The sequence below is a fragment of the Lycorma delicatula genome, chromosome 3 (assembly GCF_047948215.1).
Source record: "Lycorma delicatula isolate Av1 chromosome 3, ASM4794821v1, whole genome shotgun sequence".
Classification (NCBI taxonomy): domain Eukaryota; kingdom Metazoa; phylum Arthropoda; class Insecta; order Hemiptera; family Fulgoridae; genus Lycorma; species Lycorma delicatula.
In genome coordinates this window covers 43,071,345-43,094,966 of record NC_134457.1, presented here as the reverse complement: position 1 = coordinate 43,094,966, position 23,622 = coordinate 43,071,345, and positions in this window count along the sequence as shown.

The window sequence follows — 23,622 nt, the reverse complement described above, 5'->3', positions numbered from 1 at the left end:
ATTCATTATACCCAGGAAACAGATTGTATAACTTGTGTAAAAGTTGCATAATATATATATAGGATGAAATTAAAATTTTATATATATGAAATTTAACAAATAATTTAATTTTAAACTTTTCAGAGTATTTTTAAATGGGGTTTTCTTCAACTTTATTTTATTGTTTAAAATTTATTAATTTTATTTTTGTTTAAAATATGATGAAGACTAGAAAAAATCTATATGAAAAAAACGGCTGTTTACATGAAACACTAAGGCGATTAACTTTTATACTGACAAAATACGTAAATAAACGGTGAGATGTGGCAGAAATTAACTACTGCTTAATGTGAATTAAATCTGGAGGAAATGTGAAAATATGGTTTATTTTTTATCTCGAATCTTTAAATTAATTTTCTTGAAGTTTAGCGTAAAGATACTTTCAATATATTAATTCCATTCGATTTCACGAATGTCCCGGGAGGCACTGGCCAAACTTACGGGACCGATACAATATATAAAAAAATTTAAAAAAAAGTTCATACGGACAAATGCCTTATCTCGCTTCATTTTCTCTCTCTCCACCATTTTGTGTTTTTTCGATAAAAATGTTAACCTTATGAACGGATTGAAATATTTTAATGAAATTTTGTGAACACGTACCCAAAAATATATTAAAATAAATAAGGTGCAAATTTTACTTTGAATTTTCAATCTTTAGAATTTACTAAAATGGAAACGGTTAAAGTTGTTTAATCATTTACAACTCTGTAAATATTAATTTTATAAAATGATGTTTAAATTAAATAAAATTTAGACCTTTCATTGTGAGCAAAATAGCATCTCGGTTTTTAAGATCAATTGATAACCATCTGAGATATGGCTTAAATAGGTTAAGTGGATCGCAAAAGTTATGCAGTCTAACAATTTTATGCCTGGCTTCATTTTCTTCAATAATTGAATTAAAAATAACTAATATAATGGATCTATCTCTGAAATACTTAAAAATTTCATGTTCTTAATTAAATGATTCCTGCATATAAAACACAATGAACACGATACAGAGTATTAATAAAGTATGGGAAATCTCAAAAGTTTTTCAAAAACATGAAATTAAGAAATCCTTTAACTTCAAAACGATTTATTTTCTATTATGAGACAAGTATACCTTTAAGCTCTCATTAAGGGCAATCAAAAATTTGAAATGGAAGGCTACAACTACCCTAACCTCAATGGTGGCTAATTAATATTTTTCACAAGCTAAAAACATGACCTACAGTTCGGCCCAAGGGTTTCATACCGAAAAATACATTTTTTTGTTGTAGAAACATTTGGTAAATTTTATTATTTTAGTGTTTCCCTGTTGAACAATTATTTAAGAAATATTGCACCTATATTGAAACTAGGAATGAAAATTATTATTAGTTGCCAATTTGGAAGTAGTTGTCCTGTTCTAAGTTAATTATGCCAAAAGAGATCACTTTCATAAGGGATTAATTCTTAAATTTCATGTTTTATATTTTTAACTATTAAAAGGTATTTTAAAGGTTCTCATACTTTATTATCATCGTTCATAAAGAATTTTTTATTTATGATTTTGTTTTTATTTTTTTTTGTTTTTTTTTTTATGGCTTAAATAATAAAAGACTTCGGTGGATGTGAAGCTTGTTTTACTGAAAACATCTTAGGCCTTCTTACCCTCTATTTTATATGAGTGTATCAAAAGACGGGAAAGTAAAAAAAAAAGTTATAAAAATTATCCTACCGTAATAAGAGTTGTAACGTAGAGAGTTTTATGTTTGGAAAATTAAGCCACCAAGAATTATGACAGACATTTTAATACTAGCGTAAGATGGAATACATATTCCTCTATTAATTTTATAATTCTACGTTTTCGACAAAATGCAATATAAATTTGCATAGAAATTACAAACAAATTAAGCAATTCATTTGCGTCAAAGCGTTTTTCATAAAACAGTATAAAATTTTGTGCGACCGTTAACTACACGAAATATTTTCAAAATGAAATAAGAATTAAGACATCTGGTACAACACGGTTATAATTTTACAAAGATATTATAAACCACACCTTACATTCTTATGTTTCATAACAGCTCTAAAAGTGAAGTTTAAATATTTTTAACTAACAGACGGTACCATAATTATTCTACGTACAGTCATAGTGGGGATGGGGTGAGCTTAGTAAATTGTTATATTAATGGTCAAAATGCATTAGCTCATTAGAAATTTCAACCCGTTTCAGGTTCTTCCAAACACGATTTCTGTACATTAAAAAAAATAATAAATATATCACTCAGTAAAAATTAATAAGATTACAGCTTAGACAAATTAGTTTAGTAATTTATATGTGTGTATATATATATATATATATATATAAACCAGATATATATATAAACAATATATATATAAACCAGATGACTGTTAAACTATTAGTAAAATACTAAATACTATACCTAAAAAAGTATTAAATTATGCCACTGAATATAATTATGCCAAAAAAGTGATTTTAACTTTTATGAAGATGCTATTCGGCTTAACATTTTTCCCCTCTTACATAGCCACCGGGAATCATCGTGAGGCATTACATCAGAGGATGATATATGTATGAGTGTAAATGAAGTGTAGTCTTGTACAGTCTCAGCTCGACCAATTCTGAGATGTGTGTGGTTAATTGAAACCCAACCACCAAAGAACATCGATATCTACGATCTAGTACTCAAATCCATATAAAAGTTTACTAGGATTTGAACGATGGAAATCTCTATTTCGAAATCAGCTGATTTGCGAAGACGCGTTCACCACTAGACCAACCCGGTCGGTTTCTTTGGCCTATCTGATTACTGTGAACAACACAGCTTAAATTAAAAGTATCTCCATACCCTATTCCTTAAAAAATTGTCATATTCGCAAAAGCGTGAGAAAATTAAAGAAACCAGTAAAACTATAAAATGATATTTTATTTTAAAAAAATGAACTTTTTAACGAGTATATCGGTAAGGTGTAATAGTACGATTCCTTCCGTACCATTTAAATTTTAACTATGTTTATTTCCCTGCTACCACTTATACAGTTTCTTTTCTGGGAGTAAAAGGGTAGATTAGTGTATAGCTTTACATATTTGTAGTAATCTTTATTATTATTATTATTATTGCTGTCGTCTACGATGGTTTGCTGAGGCTTGAGATGCCTGAAGAATCTGTCTTGGTTGGGTACGCTGACGACGTTGCGCTACTTGTCGCAGACCGTGACGTGAAGCGCGCCTAACTGAGGCTCAGCCGAGCCATGCACAGAATCGGTGCTTGGCTGGACGATCATGGATTGTCTCTAGCCCTCATCTTGATTCCCCCCCTGAGGGGAGAAGATCCCGCCAACGTAGCGTGACCGGTCGATACACCGCCCCCTCCGTTCATTGCCAGTAGTGGCTTTACCGGAGGTCATCTTCTTACCCTCGTACTGATCACATTCCACAGCGTTCAGTCCGACCTCGGAAGAGATGCCACTGATGCAGATGCCCCGAGGGACATCTACATCAGTAATTCCGCCACTGTAAAATCGCCTTCCGAAGAAGACTCGGAAACCTAACGCTACTACGTAGCCTCAAGAACTAAGCTAAGAGCCTACACGCGGAAGCGCGAACCCCGCACAAAGTTCTACTTATTAGCTGAGCCAATTTCGTGAATGTCTCGTGATTCAAGGCAGTATAATAATAATAATAACAACTTCCCACCAAAAAGTGTTGTTCGCAAAAGCGAAATTTAGACTTAGTTCCCTTAATGAACCCAGCTACCGTTAATAACTGAACTTTGGTGCAAAACTAATTACGGACTACGGTCTGGTCTACCGGGAAGACGAGAATAAACGCCTACTTCCACTCAGCTCCATCCAGGAGTCCCGCGTGACATTCACCTCCTTAAACCACCGTCGAAACGCCGCTACACACCGCGGCTAAATGGCGTGCAGCCACGTCCAGCCGACAGTGTCGTATGCTAATACAAAATGGCCTCGTCAAAGCGCAACCGCACCCCCCCGGAGCAAGGAATTCCATACCCTTTTGGCAGCGGCCGCAACTCCGCCGACAGCTTAACAAAACAACGGACACCTCTTATTAAATAACCGTGGCTCGTTTCCGAAGCGCCTACCTTCGGTCAATCAAACTACCCAGACGAACCCTAGCCACCCGGGTTACTACTCTACTACTTCCCTTCGGCCGTCCTGCGTTGGGAGAAGAATTTTAGGAAGCCAGCCACAATGGTCCATTCACTGCGAGTTCTCCAGTTGACTCGCAGATCCAAAAAGGAGTTTACTCTTTCAAGTTCCTTTGAACGAGGTAGAGGTTGTCGAGACCAAGCCGGCCGCAAAGTACCTCGGTATGATGATTTACCAGAAACTCAGCTGAACATATTTGGATAGCCGCCGACAAAGCCGCGAAAGCCGTAACTGCTCTCAGCCGGCTCATGGCGAATGTCGGCGGAGCGAAGGCCAACAGACGGCGATTGCTGATGTTCACAGTGCATTCCATCCTGTTGTACGGGTCGGAAGTGTGAACCCAAGCATTAAGAGCTGCAAGAAACTGGAAGCGGCTCGCGCAGGTGGAACGCACTGCAGCCTTGCGAATCGCTTCCGTGTATCGGACGGTCTCGGAGCCTGTAGTACTGGTGGTCGTCGGCGTCATACCAATTGCTATTTTGGCAAGGGAGCTCCAGCAGATCTACAGGAGTCGACGGATAGGCGAAGACCGGGAGACCGTTGCTAACGAGGAACGCAATCGCACGTTCCTCGTAAGCCAAGAGACCTGGAACCACGAGTCCAGAGGACGATGGACCGCAAGGCTTATCCCTCTGGTCAAACCGTGGACGGAGTGGCGGCATGGAGAGGTGGAGTGCCACATGACCCAATTTTTAACGGGTCACCGGTACTTCCGCGCTTACCTCATTGTCATAAGGAAAGCACCGTCCCCCGACTGCCTCTATTGCCCCGATGCCTCTATTTACCTGCCTTCGCAAAAAAAAGAAAAAAAAATTATTATTATTATAACAACGCTTGTAAAACACCTCAGGTACAAAGAGCACCAGTTTTTTATCTTACCTTTTGATGGATGTGTTGATTTCCCCTACTAGCTGAAGTAAGGAAAATAAAGGTAAAGTAAAATTAAGGATTATAAAGTTTTCTTTTGCAAGTTGTTTTAGGTAGATTTCATAAAAAAGCTACCAATTGTAATGGGTAACATGACTGGACCTCCGGAAAAGTTCGACATTTCTTCGCGACTACCCAGACCCCAAAACCACCATCAGCTCAAAAGTTTATATATATATATATATTTCACTTTCTTGTGGACATGATAACTGCCGTAATTTTGCGTCAGTCACATTCAAATTGATACATAAAATATAACTACCCAAAAATCTCTTGGCCGAGATATTTGTTGGGTGCGCTCAACAATTCCTTCGACACATGGGGGCGACCGGCGGATTTTCATTTTTCTTGAAACTGTTTCTTGGAACTGCCGGTGTTAATATCTAATACTCTGAGCAATAGGAGGTACAGTACCGGGGTATTGCCGACAAAAGTCACGCTGCATAGTTATCACAGACTCACAGCTGTTAAGCTGAATGCTTCCTGTTATGGTGTCGCCATTTTGTTCAGACTGAAGGGAATACATCACAAAAGAGGTACCTGCCAGCAACCAGGTGAAATTCTGTGAACGGTAGCACAGAATCCCCTCTTTTATATGGTTTGTTCATTAGCGATGAATGGTAGCATAGTTAAAACCTATTGAAATCGGATGAATCTTTCCTGTATATAACGCATTGTTTTATAACAGAAAAAATACTCCTCTAATTGTTCCTTTACACTGCCTATTCCAGTGTGATTTACTTAAAGCGTGCAGTGAGCTACAAGAGGCACCAGTCACAAACTTCTTTCTTTGAGAGCATTGATATTCGCTATAAAGTTAGTCCACATGTATAAGTTATTATTTTTGACCGAGTGCTATCTGAATTTTCTAAGCTTGACATGCTGATATATTACAATGTAATCGAATTTTAAAAAATAGCTATGGGAAATCACTTCACTCTTCGTTCTCCTGGTAACCGGCATATCATAGTAAATAAATAGTATCATAAAACTAGTATAATCATAGTAAAATACTACGAATGATTTGTGACTCATCACACACACACACACACACACACACACACACACACACACACACACACACACACACACACACACACACACACACACACACACACACACACATACACACACACATATATACACACATACACACATACACACACACACACACACACACACACACACACACACACACACACACACACACACACACACACACACACGCACGCACACTTAGAAAACCCAATTCGGTACATAGCTTTAACTTTATCCAACAAAAGAGGAAATGTATTGGCAAAATTATTTAAATGAGGTTAATCGATATTTAAACTAGGATTTAAGTAAATTATTTCAAGTTTGTTTATAACGCAGTTTATTATTCATACATTAAATAAATATAAGAAGAAATAGAGACAGATCGCGGGATATATTAATTATTAACGATAGGCTGAACGATCGACCTCCCACAACTATGCTCCAATAGGGTGATAAGTACATATTTTTACGGTGGTACGATAATATGTATGATAATCTAGTATGAACATAACCAAAAGATATTCCAACTTCAAAAGGTTAAATAGAATAATAACCGGAATACTAATTTAACAATGTGATTAAGTCACCACATGACTTCCTTGTATGCCTATTAATAAATTACATATACACATTTTTAAAAGTACATAAAATTTTATTTAATTAATAACTACTAATATTTTTTCATATTTATTTTTATTGCCATTATTGAATTTATTGTAAATTTTTTTTTACAATCAGAGGGTAATAGTTATTAATATATCAACTTATTTAAATTAAAAACAAAAAAGTTAAAAAAAAAATGACGGTTAAATAAAGTCGGTTAAATGAAAAGTTTTAAAAAAAGTCTGATTTGAACCAATGTGGCTTCGCCTTGTAAGATCAAAATATTTCATTAATTAAAAGTTTATTTGGCTATCTGAAACAAATGAAAATAAGTACCACTTATGATATATCGTTGAAAAGCTCTCAATAAGGGTTTATTACTGCAGTTAAGAAAAAGTCCAAATCCAAATTTTTTTTTTATTATTGGTTTTTTTGGACACATTTAGTCCAGTCGATTGCAATCAAAAGGGGAGGTGCACAACTAGATGTAACAGCAGTCCTAAACGCAAAATTTCAACATTCTACGGCTAATCGTTTTTGAGTTACGCGAGATACATACGAACGTACAGACGTCACTTCGAAACTAGTGAAAATAGATCCAGGGATGGTCAAAATGGATATTTCCGTTGAAATCTGAAAATCTAAATTTTTCGCGATCATAATATTTCCTTTACTTCGTATAAAGAAGTAATAATAATTTAGATAAATGGATCAATATTTTATAAAAAATATATATTGTTTTTTTTGTTTAAACTAGATTCAATAATAGATAAATATTTTTAACCAGTAGGGTGGTGGTCCTTTTCGGGATAATTTTAGTTAGCTTAATTTTAAATGATCAAACCAAATCAACTTGCCCTGTCAGATTAAATCGGATACTCTGTTCAACAGTATGACAAAACAGATTAACAACTTAATTTATACTTGAATATTATATATTCATTTATATAATGTAGATAATTTATATAAAATTTATTAATCTCTAATTTAGCTCGGTTGGATTATATACAACAAATTATTATTATAATAGGTATTTTAATTATGCATAAGGTAATAAACCTTGCAAATATTATACGAGTATTACATCAACCCTACAATAGGCCATTTCATAAAAAAATTTTTTTTAACTTTTTCAGTATCAACAACACTTTCATACAAAACTATTAGTATATAGTCATTATTAAATCTTCCCACTTTCACGCATCTTCTTTCTATCCCTGCTTCTGTGATTACTTGCGATTCTATTGGAGCTTTTTCCTGCTTCCTTTGAATTATTTTCGCCTATCTATATTTTTATTTAATTCATTTTGTTGGTGTGTTACGTAAGAAAATTACAAATATGAAAATTTTAAACAATTTTTTTTTTAATACGGATTAAATTTAAAACAAACGTAAATTAAAAATTTTTTTTCCTCGTAATTTTTTTAAAAGCATTTAAACGATGGAGAAGGTTCTCAATTTATCCATTTTTTTTTTAATAAATGTTTAAATTTCATTTTTTCATCAAATTAATCTATGATTTTTTGCTTTATATTATAAAGAACGTTCTTCGTGAAATCTGATTGGTTATTTTTTACAATAACTTCAGTATTTTCAAATTACAAAAATGGATTGCCAGATTAATGTTTGACGCCCATAAGTTTGTATTTTGTAGACCTATGTTTGGAATATTAAAATTATTGTTAATAAATTCACGTGTTTATATTCATGAATTTGCAGTTTTTGAAAAAAAATGTCATTTTACTCATAAAAAATAACAATATCCAACTTTATTAGAAAAAAGTTATTAAAAAAAAAAGAAAGAATTTTCCATTTCTTTCTTCTGTGTACGTAAACACGTGTTCAAATAATTTTATTAAATCATTCCGAATCGTGAATTACTTTGAAGTTATTTTTTTTATATTCAGTATCTTCGTGAATTTACCTTAATATATTACTTCACGCATTTGTAATTTAAATAATTAATGTAGACTTTTTATCAGATCTAATTTTGTTTTGTAATTAATTTTGTACTTAGTGATGGTGTTCTTATCAAAGGTTACCACGTATTCCCATTATTAAGGCAAATGCTGAGGAAATTCCTTATTTTATCCGTGAAGTAGCAAGTCTACCCGTTGTTGACGTGATCTGTGTTATATATTATTATATACCGATCAGATTAAAAAGATTTATTTATTTATTACATAATTAAAACGAAATATTAAATGGTCTAAATAGATGGTGTGAAGTATTTTTCTTTATTTATCATAGATTAACATTGGATTTTTGTGATACAGTAATATACTTATTATAGATAGTTAAAGCGTTTCTGCAAGAAAATCAGATGGAAAATTTAGGATAAAGTTATATATAATACGGAAATACGTTAATCCATAGTTAAAACTTGGCAGAAACACTCTTTATCCTAAGTCATTTCTCTGTATCTTTTTTTTTTTTTAATTTTTATTAATACATAGGTTTCTTATCTTTGAAAATCTCAAAAGCAGCTGTTGCTTCAATTACTCCAAAAAGGTGATGCCTAAACTGCAGGATGGAGTCTCCTATCAGTTGTATGTGTGCCGCGTTGACGAAAGTGTGCTCATATTGAACAGTAATATGGGAAAACTATAGGAGTTACTCCTATACTTTATTTGTGATTCATTACTATAAACAAAGGTAAAGACGTATTAAATACGTTTAAAAGTCCCGATATTATTTTTTTGTACACCTATTATATGAGGAAGCTCCAATTACAAGAGGGTCACAAATGGGACACAAATGTTTTTACTAAGAATTATGATTTTTTTCTTAATTATACTTTTTATTACTGCATAATTTTTAAGGTAAATACGTTGATCTGCTGAAGCGGGTCAAATCGGACACAAACATTTTGAATTTTTTTGCGACTGTATTCTAAATGTTGCATAATTAAATAATTAATATTTAAAATCTCTTTTGCGTATTTGAAATAAAAACCTATCGAGGGTAAAACCGTGAAAGTTATCCAACTCGTTGCCGGGTATATTTTAGGTTATTTTAAACTTTTTTTAATAAAATACATATGTATAACAACATTTCTTCTATTATTTGTATGGATTTTACTTTCTTTATTCATATTAATTATTTACTTATATTTCTATCATATTCTAAAACTTCTCTGTTTTTATTTCATAGCAATATTTACACTTACATCTTTATTAATTCCCCTTCTACTGATTTTATTTATTTAAAATTCTATATTTACATAAATTTTAGAATTTCTAGTTTTATTTGTATAATTCTTTTAAGGATTTTGAACGATTTTAATTTACAACGTATATTCTGTTTGAAATATATAAATATATTATTTTTCCAGAAACATTTTAAATTATGAAAATGAATCACACTGTTAAATTAATATTTATAAAATTTATTGTGACGTTCAGGATTTTTAGCCGATAAATAAGAGAAATTTATGACCGGAAAAAGATAAGATAAGATAAGATCCAAGAATTTATCTACTTACAATGATTATAATCGTGTGTTTTTATTGTAAAATCTATCTTCTTAAACTTTATTTTTCTTTTTCCAATTTGTAATATATTTTTTTTATTCGTACGAGTATTTTACTTACATCAGCGTTACTGACTTGTGAGGCATTAATTATAGTTCAATTAAGAAAGAATTCTAATTAAAACTTTTTAAATAGCTTAGTTAGGTTTTAAGAAAAGTTAGCAAAATGGAGAGAAATAATTTAAGTGTGTCAAAACTCACAGTTGGAAAGCAGCAGTTTTCCTATAAATAGAGGGTTGTTTTGCAGATTATAGCAGACAAAAATCTGAATTATGTAGGGTGTATTAAGATAAGTCCTATTAATTTGTATGAGAAATTGCACAAGTAGACCCTTGTCTTAATTAGAAAGCAAATTAGAATTCATATTTCTTGTAAATGCATCTTACCTTATAATCGTTTTTTGCATACTGAAAAAATAAAGATATTTTGTATAATTGAACTGTAATCTGATACAAATATTCTCTTTTTAGTTTTTTTTCTTTTATAAGGCAAAATACTCATTATATTTTCATTTAGTATCACAAGCCTCTCATCTGAAAAACCGAATTTATTTTATTTTTGATTTTGTGAATATATTTATATAATACAGAGAAAGAGAGAGAGTGAGAGAGAAGCAGAGAAAAAAATACAAAAAACGAGTATAAAAGTTTCGAGAAATGTGGAAGAAAAGATCTGATGTGGACATCACATTACTCCCTTACAACTGTTAAATTACATATACACATTTTTTTAAAATGGAAAGTACATAAAATTTTATTTCATTATTAACTTCTGATATTTTTCCACATTTTTTCTTTTTATTATTATTATTATTGAATTATTATACATCGTTAATTTTTTTTTTTTTTTTTTAATCTGAGGTTAATAATTATTAATAAATTTATTTATTTATTTAAATTAAAGAAAGAAAAGCAGCTGAAGTCTGATTCGAACCGATGTGCCTTCCCCTTATAAGTTCCAAATACTTCATTAATTAAAATTTTATTTGGCTATAACTCTGGAACCAATGAAAATAAGTACCACTACATACATGGTTGAAAAGCTCTCAATGAGGGCTTATTATTTCAGTTAAGAAAATGTCCAAATCCAAACCTTCTTGGATTTTGGATTTTATTGGATATTTCTGGTCCTGTCGATTGTAATAAAAAGGAAAAGTGCACAATTAGATGTTACAACTGTCGCAAACGCAAAATTTCGACATCCTTCGGCTAATAATTTTTGAGTTAAGCGAGATACATAAGCACATACCCACATACAGACGTCACGCCAAACTAGTCAAGATGGATTCAGGGATGGTCAAAATTAATATTTCCGTTGAAATCTGAAAACCGAAATTTTTTCGATTAAACGTTTCTTAAAAATATAACTATTTGTAACTTTTTAATACTATTATTTTTATTTTTTTAAGTTATTTTGTTCAGCTTTTTATTGTAACAGTGTATAAAAAATGTTTTCTCTTGTTTGCTATACATAAAATCATTTATTTTTAAAGTTATCGTTATAAAGCTAATACATTAGTTTAATTTTATTATTCTCTTTAATTTTTTTTGTGTCGATGGTTTTTTTCTTGAAACAAAACATATTAATGTTAGTGCGAGTGACACATCCACTCCTTCCTGCTAATACACACTTGTTACCTAATTCATTTAACAGGCGAGCCCCTACGTGTGAGTTCGTACTTTTGTAAGTGTTATGTATTTCACCAAATAAGTCTAAGTTATGTACGCTGCTCACCCGTCTACGCATACATATGTTTAGTGTAATTTTAATTCAGATTTTAGTGTTAATCTACCTGTAAAAAAACTATACAAAAAGAATCTTGCAGAGCGTCTTCGTACCTTTCTTCTTTCCGTCCCTTCCCTACCGAAGGAAAAAAATAAATCAAAAAGCAAAAAGCAAAAAACGAAAAACAAAAAACCTATACGTGCACTTCGTAAAAAGATCATATTATAAAGCGTGAAAAATCCCCACCAACCTTCGTGACCCTAACTTGTTTGTGTTGTGTTTCTGGCATAATAACAGGATCGGTGAGGGGGTATTCTCTTTAAAATCAACTTAATATTTATTCCAAAAACAAAATCAGATGAACATATGACATCTGTACCTCCTACTACAGAAATGGTAATTAATGGTAATTACAAAATTAATCAATTTTTATTTGATTTTTTATTGTTGAGAAATGTTTAAAATTTTTTTATTTCGATGAGTTATATAAGAATTAGAATTCAGTAATTAATCAGTCCTGTATGTTCCTTTCTCAAACCAAAATCAGTATTAGTAATAACTTAGTAATGATTTTTTTTTAAGTTTTATATTTATAGATGTTAAACATAAACAACCTCTTATCGCTTAATTTTAGAAGGGATGGCTTTTGTGGGAACGTGCACGCACTGCGCATATTTGTGTTAATCGGGTACACTCCTTGGCGCGCGCACACTCACACACACATATATATATATACAGTGGAACCTTTATTACCCGGGCTTCAATTTCCCGGGGATCCAGTAATCCGAAGTGTTCATAACCATAGCTACAAAAAAAGGATGTTATATTAGGCCAAAAAATACAGTACTATGTTATTTTTCGTAAATGTTACCTTAAATGGTACTCTATTACAGTAGAATACTTCGATTGTATTGTACAGTACATACTACTGTACTTCACATATTGTAAAAGTAATGCAATTTAATTCCGTAAACATGAAAAACCACGTGTTATGTTGAACGCACGTGACAGAGCATGAAATTATTAGAATTCTCTATCGGCTTTTCAGAAAAGTTATTCCTACTACCAATATACTATAATGACTTGGGTACAACATAATGCGCAGGCATACTCCACATACAACGAACAGGACCTCGAACGACTATCCACTCGGCGTCTGTTTTACTTAGTGCTTCAATCACGCCATTTTATGTTCGTTTGCTATCTATGTAACACTGTAGTTTGAATGGGTTTTTGGTACTGTAATGAACTTAGATTTTGTGCTACTTTAACAGTACAGTAACTGTCTACTACTACTACTGTACCATATTTACGACCTAGCAATTCCATTCGGTATTGGAAAAATGGCTTCAAAGAGGAAGCGCGTTGTACTTTCCACGGACCAAAAAATGGCAAATATAAAACGTGTGATGGACAAAAGTGAAAGCGCAAAAAAACTTTTATTAGAATTTGGAACTGGTGAACAGACTTCGAGATCTTATCAAAATGAAAAAGAACATTTTCAATTTTATTTCAAGTGTTGACTCTACATTTACTCTTTCATCGAGAAATACTATGAAAACGCCTACGTCATCAGATATAGATGCTGATGTTTTTGATTGGTTTAAACAAAAACGTGCGGAAGGAATGGTTATATCCGAACCGATGGAAAGTGAGAAAGCTTCTTTTTATCAAAAACGTTTAAATAAACCATTTTCTGCTTCAACAGGCTGGCTACACAAATTTAAAAATCTGATGTGGACACCACATGACTTCCTTTAACGACTATTAAATTATATATTTACATTTTTTGCTGCAGTTTAATTATCCATTAACGCCCATCAGGACTACGAACGCGGTGGGTGTGTAGCGACCGGAATCGTCATAAGGAGGGTGTCTTCCCCTACGCGGGTTGGGATGCAGTTCATTTAAACGTATTTCATCTGAAAGTAAGATACGATCCTCCAATTCTTTAATAAAGTGGACAGTTACACAATTGCTGAAATATTACTTTTTATAAACATCAAATATTTATACAATTATTAATCCAATAATCTTACATGAAATATTAGGATATAGTAAAAGTCTCTTTATTACTCATATTAATAGATCAGTATTATTCGTATGTTAGTGAGTTGCTGATTAACAAAAGTTTCAGATTTCTGGTGTGTCGTTTAAATAAAAGTTAATAATAATTAAACTATTCCGTTTAGTGACCTCCTGTATACTGGTTACAAATGTTAATTTCGATCTTACAGTGTAAAATTCCCAGTTTTTATTATTGGATTATTTGGTGAATAATAAAAATGAGAAAGAAACAATCTTACAGGAAAAATAAATATAACATAAAGAAATTATCTCAAAAAAAAGATAAGTGGATGAATATGAAGAGGAAGAAAATGATAAAACCAAAGAAAGAATAAAACGATTAACAGATGATAAATAAAAAGAAGAAGAAAATTTTAAGACCAAGGAATTAATAAAAAGATCAAGAAAGGATTATGAATATAAAGAAAGAGAAATTTTGAAAACTAGATAACGTATACACAAATTAAGATAAGAAGAATTATATCAAACTAAAGAGCGATTAAATGATTGGCAACAAAAAACAAATAAACGAAATGATGATCAACTCCGACTTAGGGAGAATATAGGCCGACTATATCAGAAGAGGAATGAACTAAAAGATAAGAATTTTTTTGCAATTTATTTTTTTTATTTTTTGTTGTTTTTGGGCAAAACACGCCTGGGCGTTATCATCGCCTGGTAGTTATTATTAAAAGGGTAAAATAACTTCAAAATAATAAACCACACAGGGTGTAAACGTAATATTAACCATATAATAAAAATTTACTAAAACAAGCCAAGAAGGCAAAACAAAACCCAAAACTAATACTACAGACAAAGTTGATATAATATAAAAGCAATTTATTAAAGATTCGGCATGTATACCTCAGGGTATATCTAGTTCTTGTGACGGTCTGTTTTTCAGTCATTCTACAGATAAAATTTAAAAAAATTCCCGAATAATTAATAAAATTAAACAGAGATTAATGTAGAAAATCCACAAATAATACGATTTTAAATTATAATTTTCAATTAATACTAAATAATCAGATGTTTCCCCATATCTATTACGTATGTAATAATCACTATTAAATTACACACATTTTTAAAAGTACAAAAAATTTTATTTCACTTCTGAATCTTTTTCATTTTTTTATATTTTTTATTATTATTATTGAATTAATATTTGCTGTAAAACTTTATTTACAATCACGGGTTAATAATTATTAATAAATCAACATAAATTAAAAGAAAAAGTTTAAAAAATAAATTTAAAAAAAGAGTTAAAAGCAAAAGGAGATGAAGTCTGATTGGAACCAATGTGCCTTCCCATGTAAGATCCAAATATTTCATTAATTAAAATTTTATTTGGCTATAAATCTGGAACCAATGAAAATAAGTATCATTTATGAAATATCGTTGAAATGTTCTCAATGAGCGCTTATTACTGCAATTAAGAAAAATACCAAAATTCAAAATGCTTGGATTTTGGGCTTTTTTTGACACTTTTGGTTTAGTCGATTGCAATCAAAAGGAAAAGTACACAACTCGATGTTACAGGCAGTCCTAAATCCAAAATTTCAACATCCTACAGCTAATCGTTTTTGAGTTATGAGAGATACTTTCGTTCATACGTACGTACAAAAAATGGATATTTCCGTTTTAAGAAAGAAAAAATAATCTTAATGCAATAGAGAAATAATAAATAAGTGTATTGATGTGATACAAAATTATAACAAATAAATCGGTCAAAAAGCCAAATAAACACCAAAATAAAATTAATGGAAATAGATTCAGATACAAATAATTCTAACACAGCTTTCTTGTGACCGCTAAGCCTTTCTGCCAGATTGGCTTCAATAATTAAAAAAAAAAGCTGAAAACAGTGGGATGATTCTAATGCACGGCTTACACACACATACACGCACAGCTTAATTTAAATATTTATCATTTTATTGAAATATAATATTTTTCGGTTATTTAATTGACTGATTCTAACTAAATTGCGCGCGCATACCGTATTTAATTCGCCCGGGCATGGCGGTACTAACGGGGACGGTCGGCACTATTTAAATTAATGTAATTCCACAACTTATGTAGAACAAATTTCGCTTGTACCGTCGCTGGACTGATGTAGCTGCAAAGCTTAACGCACGAGGTACCGAGTCAACCGGGGAATCGAGTTCAAGATCCAGCAAGACTTAGTTACATTTTTTTATACTTTAAATATTATTCATTTATTTAATTTTATTACTCACTTGTGACGTCACAACTCACGACGACTACAACGGCATTTTTTTGGGGTGCGGGTACGATTTTACAAACATTATTTTTGCAAATATTACTATTTTTAATTGTTAACAAATGCGCCTAATAAAAATATGACCTTAATTAGGCGAAATCTCAGATACTGAGAGTGATCTTGCTCTACAGTCTCATCTTTTTGATCTATTAAGTTGAAAATTTAATAGCATCAATACCCCACATATAAAAATAAGTAATAAGTAATCTAACCAAGTTTGGTCAAAATCGGTCCAGTAGTTTTGGAGATAAAAGGTGATGTACCGAACACACGTACATACGAACATTAACATCCGTAAAAATTTCCATCTGGTTTTTTGAGTTCCTTAGGTGTCAAAACGTCAAGATCCGGTGAAAACTACATATGCCCGAATTAGACCGATTACAATGCTTTCCCTCCTACAGTTATAGCGCTATCTAGATGGGAAAGTAAAAGAAAAACAATCTATTTTTAATAATTTTCGCTAAAATTAGTTTCGCCAAAATTCATAAAACAAAGCCAGTCTACGCGAAAAATGTAAGGTTTACCAAATTTAAAAATTACATTCCTTAATTCCTTAACCCACTGCCTTCTAAATTTTAGGGCGTCCCAGATATCATAAACAAATTTAGTCCAGTCCTCTCAACTCAATATATAAACCCTACCTTGGTCTCCTAATTCATACCTTCCGAATCCAATGTCCTGAAAATCCAACAAGAAGTTAGAAATTGTACAATGATTTCGTCCTCCTGAAATTTACGTAGAAAACATATGCCTCTTTCGACCTTCCTATATAGTACAAAACGATATAACCTATATGGCATATATAAAAACCTCCCTATGTATTTAAGGGTAGCAACGTACCTCTTTTGCTCTAAAAATTGTATTCTTAACATTTCGGTTACTTAAATCATTTATGTAATTTCTTTCGCCCAATATTTCAATTTAATCTATGATATATTCTTGATACAACGCTCGACTAGCCGTCTTAAATTACACTTGTTTGCATTTCTCCATCTAAATTGACTTTTCTCTCTGTCTCTGTATTTGCTCTTCATTTAATTAGGTATATATTGATATTGTCTATAAATAATATCTCTATATAGAAAAAGCTGTTTTATCAAATACAAGAACTAACCGTAATTTTTAAACAACAGCCATCCACTCTTCGTGCCATGTGTCCGCTACAATTTCCGGAAATTTGGGCAACCTTTAGTCGGGAATAGATAAGGTCTTCAATAAGTACTTAAAGTTTTTTTTTAATGCCTACATGTAGATTTGCAACAAAGTTGTATTTTATATATAGCTTTGATTGGTTTCATAGTGTTAAAATATAATTACTAGTGTTACTCGGTGTCCAAATAGCTTCTTAACGTTTGAACGTATTTCAATTATTTCCCCAATTTAATATAATATAGTTTAATTAATTTCAATGAATATTATATACAAATTGCAATTAAAAAAATTTCTTGAGTAATTAAATTGTTTGTTTTCGTATTAACACACTCCTTTTAGTCAAGCACGCTTTTCTACAAAGTTGTTTATTTTTAATAGATTTCTTGGCACGCTTCTAGTATGAATAAAACCATTTTTAACAGCAAAGACAGTTTTTTGTAAATAAACTTCTTTTAATAACATCCAAAGATAGAAATAGGGATAATATGATCTGGAGAACTCAGTGGTTAATCAATGTCCCTCATCGATCTATGATGGCATTATTCGAAAATTTGTTAGTTCTGTTGAAGCAAAACTTTAAATTTTAATACACCATTAATAGACGCAACTTTATCTATTAGTCAACAGGAAACTCTCATTTAATTACTAAAGTTTAGTAATAGAGTTTTAATCAACCTTTTGTTGCAGTTTGAATAAGCTTTTCAAGAAAAGGTGTCGCTGGACGTGTCATCTTCGAAACAACTGCAGATCAATACGAGTAACTTTTTTAGCTGAGTGATACGTTATAACAGTTTTGTCATAAAAACACATTAATCAGGAGTTCTAATTTCAGCACAATGGGGCTCCTGCATACTAAGCGATTTATTTGACCAAGAATTTTCTAATAGGCGTATAGGTCGATGAACATTGATGAAAATAAAGAAATTGGAATGACAAAGTGCTTGAAAACTCAAAAATAGTTTTCTTAATTTAATCCTCATTGTTACTAAATTAAACTATATTATACAGTATTGTATTAAAAGTTACTTTTTACCTGCACGGTTTTTAACTGTATATCTTCTTTTGCACGTTCTATATATTTCCATTACACGTATATTTAACGAAGCCCTTAGGGATAATAGTATTAGGATAGGATAACAATATTATGACAAGGTTACTCCAGCACAAAGCCAGGGAGGATGGGATGGCGAGGGGTTGAGGGACAGCCCCCTGAGGAGCTGCCGTTTGTCTGTGCTTGCACGGATGGGCATCAGTGATGAGGAACTGGGACTCCCTCATCCCTTTGCGAAAAAGACCAAGACCCGGTGTCCCCAACACAGGTGCTCTCACTAGAGGCACTGGCGTCAAGACCGAGTCCCGGATTCTCGGGTGGGATCCAGGAACGACATAGTCGGGGTTGGATACCCCGCCGTAAGGGTCAGAGGCAGGCAATGAAAAGATCTAACCGGGAAGCTGATCTGTCGGACTAGACTTATGGCCGGCGGACGGGGAGGCCTGTTTGAGTAGACAACTCCCTGGGCTGTGCTTTACTTTGTTGTGAATCCGGCCCAGGGGGTAGGGTGAAATAAAAGAGGGATAATAATATACTTCAGACGGAAATGTACGTCAGCGTAATAGATATTTAATAATGGTGATAAGATTAGCGTTTTATAAAGGCGCTTTACAGCAAAAATTGTACGATTAGTAAGTGAAAACTTTCTTTAAATTTAATAAATTCAAAAAATAAAAATAACAAAAAGTAGGTTTTAATTTAACAAGAGAAAAAATTTTAACCCGTTTTCTTTTCTCGAATTATTGTTTTTGCATAATACAGTACAATATTTAAAAAAACAACGGGAAGACGAGATATGGTTAAATAGAGCTGAGAAAGTATCCTTATCCATTTAATGATTTTTCTAAATTTCGTTCTCTTAAAATTCAAAAAACAAATATTTCTATTAAAATATTACACGTATTTAAATTTACGTTTTCGTTTTATTATTTTTTTATTTACAATAAATTCCTTAACTGTTTGTTATTCTAAACATAAACTGATCACTTTATATGGAATACATAAAACGGATCGTAACTTATAAAAGATTACGAATAACCTGTCATAAAAACAGCAGCAGCCAGGAGCAGCGGCAACTGTTAGACCGGATTGTTATCTTTACCAAAAAGCAGTTACTTTATTGTACGACGTCACTTTAACGAGATTTTTGGGAGCACATTACAGCAGAATATAAAGTAGCTTATAAATTTCACGCTATTTCCTATATAACGCTACGCTTGATCTCATTTCTTAAAGACAAATCTGTCTCCCCTTATTCGACGTTAGACGATATTATAAAGGTCGTACATCTCTCAAAAGATATTTGTATTAAACTCAGTTGCTTCGTAAGTGGATCAGGTGAATATAATGCATTCAGATCGTGTATATAGGAACTGCAAAATAAGGGTTTCCACTTTCTGGGCTGCTGGTTGTCTACCGTTCGGCTGGTCTTACATCGCTGCTCGGATGATACATTGTCGCCGACTCACCCCTCCTCCTCCCTGATAACCCAGTTTATAATACATTATATCTTATCGTTATACCCTTTGAAGACTATCCGTATTTCAACAAATTTTATATAATATTAATACCAAACATAAAACTGTCAATTTTATTATTGTAGCCTAATATTGCATATCATTTGATTAGACTTTTATCGATACATATTTACTTATTCCGATAGAATAATAAAAAATACTACAAGGAAAACCGACAAATTTAACTTGTAAACTGGACAAATTTTGAGGTATCCGATTAGTATTATCCGATTTAGTAATTCTTGATGGTTTTTGGTCTCCTGAATCAAAAAAAATAATGCAAAAAAGATCAGTAATTTTCTATTTACTTACGTATTTGTATATATCTACGAATTTTGGCATCAATTTTGTTTAGCATCTTAAAAATTGGTAAAAATTATCATGACATTTGTTATTAAAATTTGTTCAGTTTAATGTTTAATGTGAATTAATATACTCTTTATTATATGAGTTAATATATGTTTAATATGATACTGTTTATTTTTTTTTTTTTATGAAAATCTTACAAGAGAGTGAAGTAGTTTCCTTTTAACCCTTGACTACTATCTCATGATAGGTACTACTTTGACGACTATTTGTAGTAATATTAAATTTTTAAAAATCTTTTAATCCTCAAAAATCACAATAAAAAACGAACAAAAGAATGGCGGTGACTACTTGAGAATAAGACTAATATCTACCAATCCTGACTGATTAAAAGTTTTTGTAACGATGATAAACATTACTAATAGTAATGAGAAAAGATTGTTTAACTTTCTTAACACCGTTTCAGTACTTTAAATCAAAATACCCCCTCCATCTCCTACCAAATTAAAAATAAATCTAAATGTACTTTATTAAAATAGAAATATGTAGAAAAAGGTAGCAGCCTCCAGAGGGTACAACCTCCAATATTTCGGGAGAAGGAAGTAATTTAAAAAAATAAAATATTTACTTACGGTTCATCAAAACATTCTAATTCTACAAAGTGATTTTTTTTTTTTAATTATTACTCATCAGTTAATAAATAAGTCATATGAAATAAATAATAATTTTTTAATTGCATTACTGGAAAAATTTTAAGCATGATAAATTTAAATTTATATGATTAATTTTCTGGTAGCTAGAACTTAGTGGCACAAATATTTTAAACTAAAAATGACCCCTCAATCTTTTTTTATTTCGTAACCTATGAAACTCTTAAATCTAAAAATATTTAAATAATCTTTAAATAATTTTTTGTATATAATATATACAAAATTCGTTTCTTGTACATTTTTTACTTTTATGATTCGGTGATAAATCCGTTTAATATTCACAAATATTTTTACCTAAAAGAGATGAAGTTCGGTGAACTATTTTTTTTTAGAGATGAATTGATTCCATTAATTTTTTGAAGATTAGGATATGTGGGTACGAAGATACTGAGTGAAAAATAAATTAGTCTTAGCCTAATAAAGAGAAGTGAAGATAAATCAAAATGTAAAATAAATTTAAAAGACCATAATTTTTATTTGCACTTACTTATACATCGTATAAGCGTATATAAGCGTTTTTTTAAATTCAAATTGATCGGTAGAAAAAATTGTAAAATTTCAAGTTTTTAATCGGGAATATCGTCTCGTCTTTGGTTATTATTTAAATAGTATTTATTATATTTTTATAAGTTAAAAAAGTAAGTAAAATTTTCACTACATCCAACCACAAAAATGTACAGCTTAACATTCCAAAACCAAATCCGTTTTTTTTTTCTAAAAATTCAATTTAAATACTCCACTCCTGAAAACAAATGATCCTATATTTTATTTCACTGGTAGTTAAACTTTTCTTTGAGTCCAAAGACAAATACAAGTCAACAGATACAATACATAAAAAAAAAGCTTTCACATTTTCTTTGGCAAAATTTTAGAACTTTTTTTATTCAGAGACACAAAATATAAAATTTATGTTTATACGTAGTATTTAATAATTGTTTAAAAGAATAGTGCCTTATTGTTAAAATGTGACAATAGCCATTTCCATCAAACGAATCAAAAACAAAACTGTTTTCGTGTAACTCGATACAATACTTCGGGTTATTCTGCTTCTGTTTAATTAGCTTTATTTAAATAGCGATTAAAAAATCTTTTTTCAGAGAAACAATATTACTCTGTCATTGAACTTAAAGGAAAAACTAAATTTCTGCAACTCCGTTTAACGTATATATAAATATGTGCTAAAATAATTTTTATTAACGCCATCTGAAATGTCATTTGTTTATTTTGTTATTATTTTATATTTACAGTCTTTACCTTAACATTGTTTCATGTCTTTATATTTAAATAAACAATAAAGATTTAATCACAACTATTATTCCATTTTATAATCAATCATGAATTATATGATGCTGATGTTATCAAGATTTTAACACAGGTTCTCTTGACCCATTCAGGCATGTCCTTTTTTCTCAGTCAGTAAATTATTTTCTAAGTGAGTTCCCATTTTTGAAGTGATCTATATTATGTATTATTATTATGTACCGATGATGATAATAATAGATTTATTTTAAATTTTGTAATATCAAAATCCAGAATGAGAGAATTTTGAATGGTAGCAAAATTTTCATTTTGTTATTAAGATAACCGAATTACTTAAAATTATAAAATTACGTAAATTTATACAATTTAACAATGTTACATTATAATAAAGGAATCTTTTTAAAACTAAATATCTAATGAGAAAAGAAACATTTTAAAAAATCATTATTTTTCTGTTTAGCCTCCGGAACCACCGGAAGGTATTGCTTCAGACGATTAATGTAAATGAAGTGTAGCCTTGTACAGTCTCAGGTCGACCATTCCTGAGAACCAACCACCAATGAACACCGGTATCCACGATCTAGTATTCAAATTCGTATAAAAGTAACTGCCTTTACCAGGATCTGAACTATAGAAATCTTGACTTTAAAGTGTGGTATGTTTATTACTATTATTATTATTTTTTTACTATTATTTGATAAATCTTCTCTTTACGAGCCCTTATAATTAATTAACTATTATTGAAATTTCAACCTATATTTCATATTTTTATTTTCAAAATACCTATTACTAAATACCAGTGGTCCGAAAAAGAACTCACTGGTTTCAAGAATGAATATAGTTTTTATTTTGCCACATTCAATAGTGTTTTATACGTAATCTTGAAGCGACAACAATCATGTTTACTTTAACTATTCTCAGTTACATAGCAGCTCCGTTAGATTGTTCATATGACAGCTGTTACGAGCCCTAGGTTCAGCACCGCCACAACAGAAACCCAGTGCGTGATTCGCAGAAACACGATCGTTGACTGTCATAGAAAGAAATGATATACGAGACTATCGTAGAAATCTGAGTGACAAAGCGTTAGCGAACAGTTTAAGGAAACCGGAAGCGTTTTGAAGGATCACTCAACGGATAGGCCGAAAATACAGAAAGAATTTGATTTTCAACCAAGTATAAAACATTCAGTTTGTTGTGTTAGTCGTCAATTATATATTTTAAAAAAAATTGTCCAAGATGTTT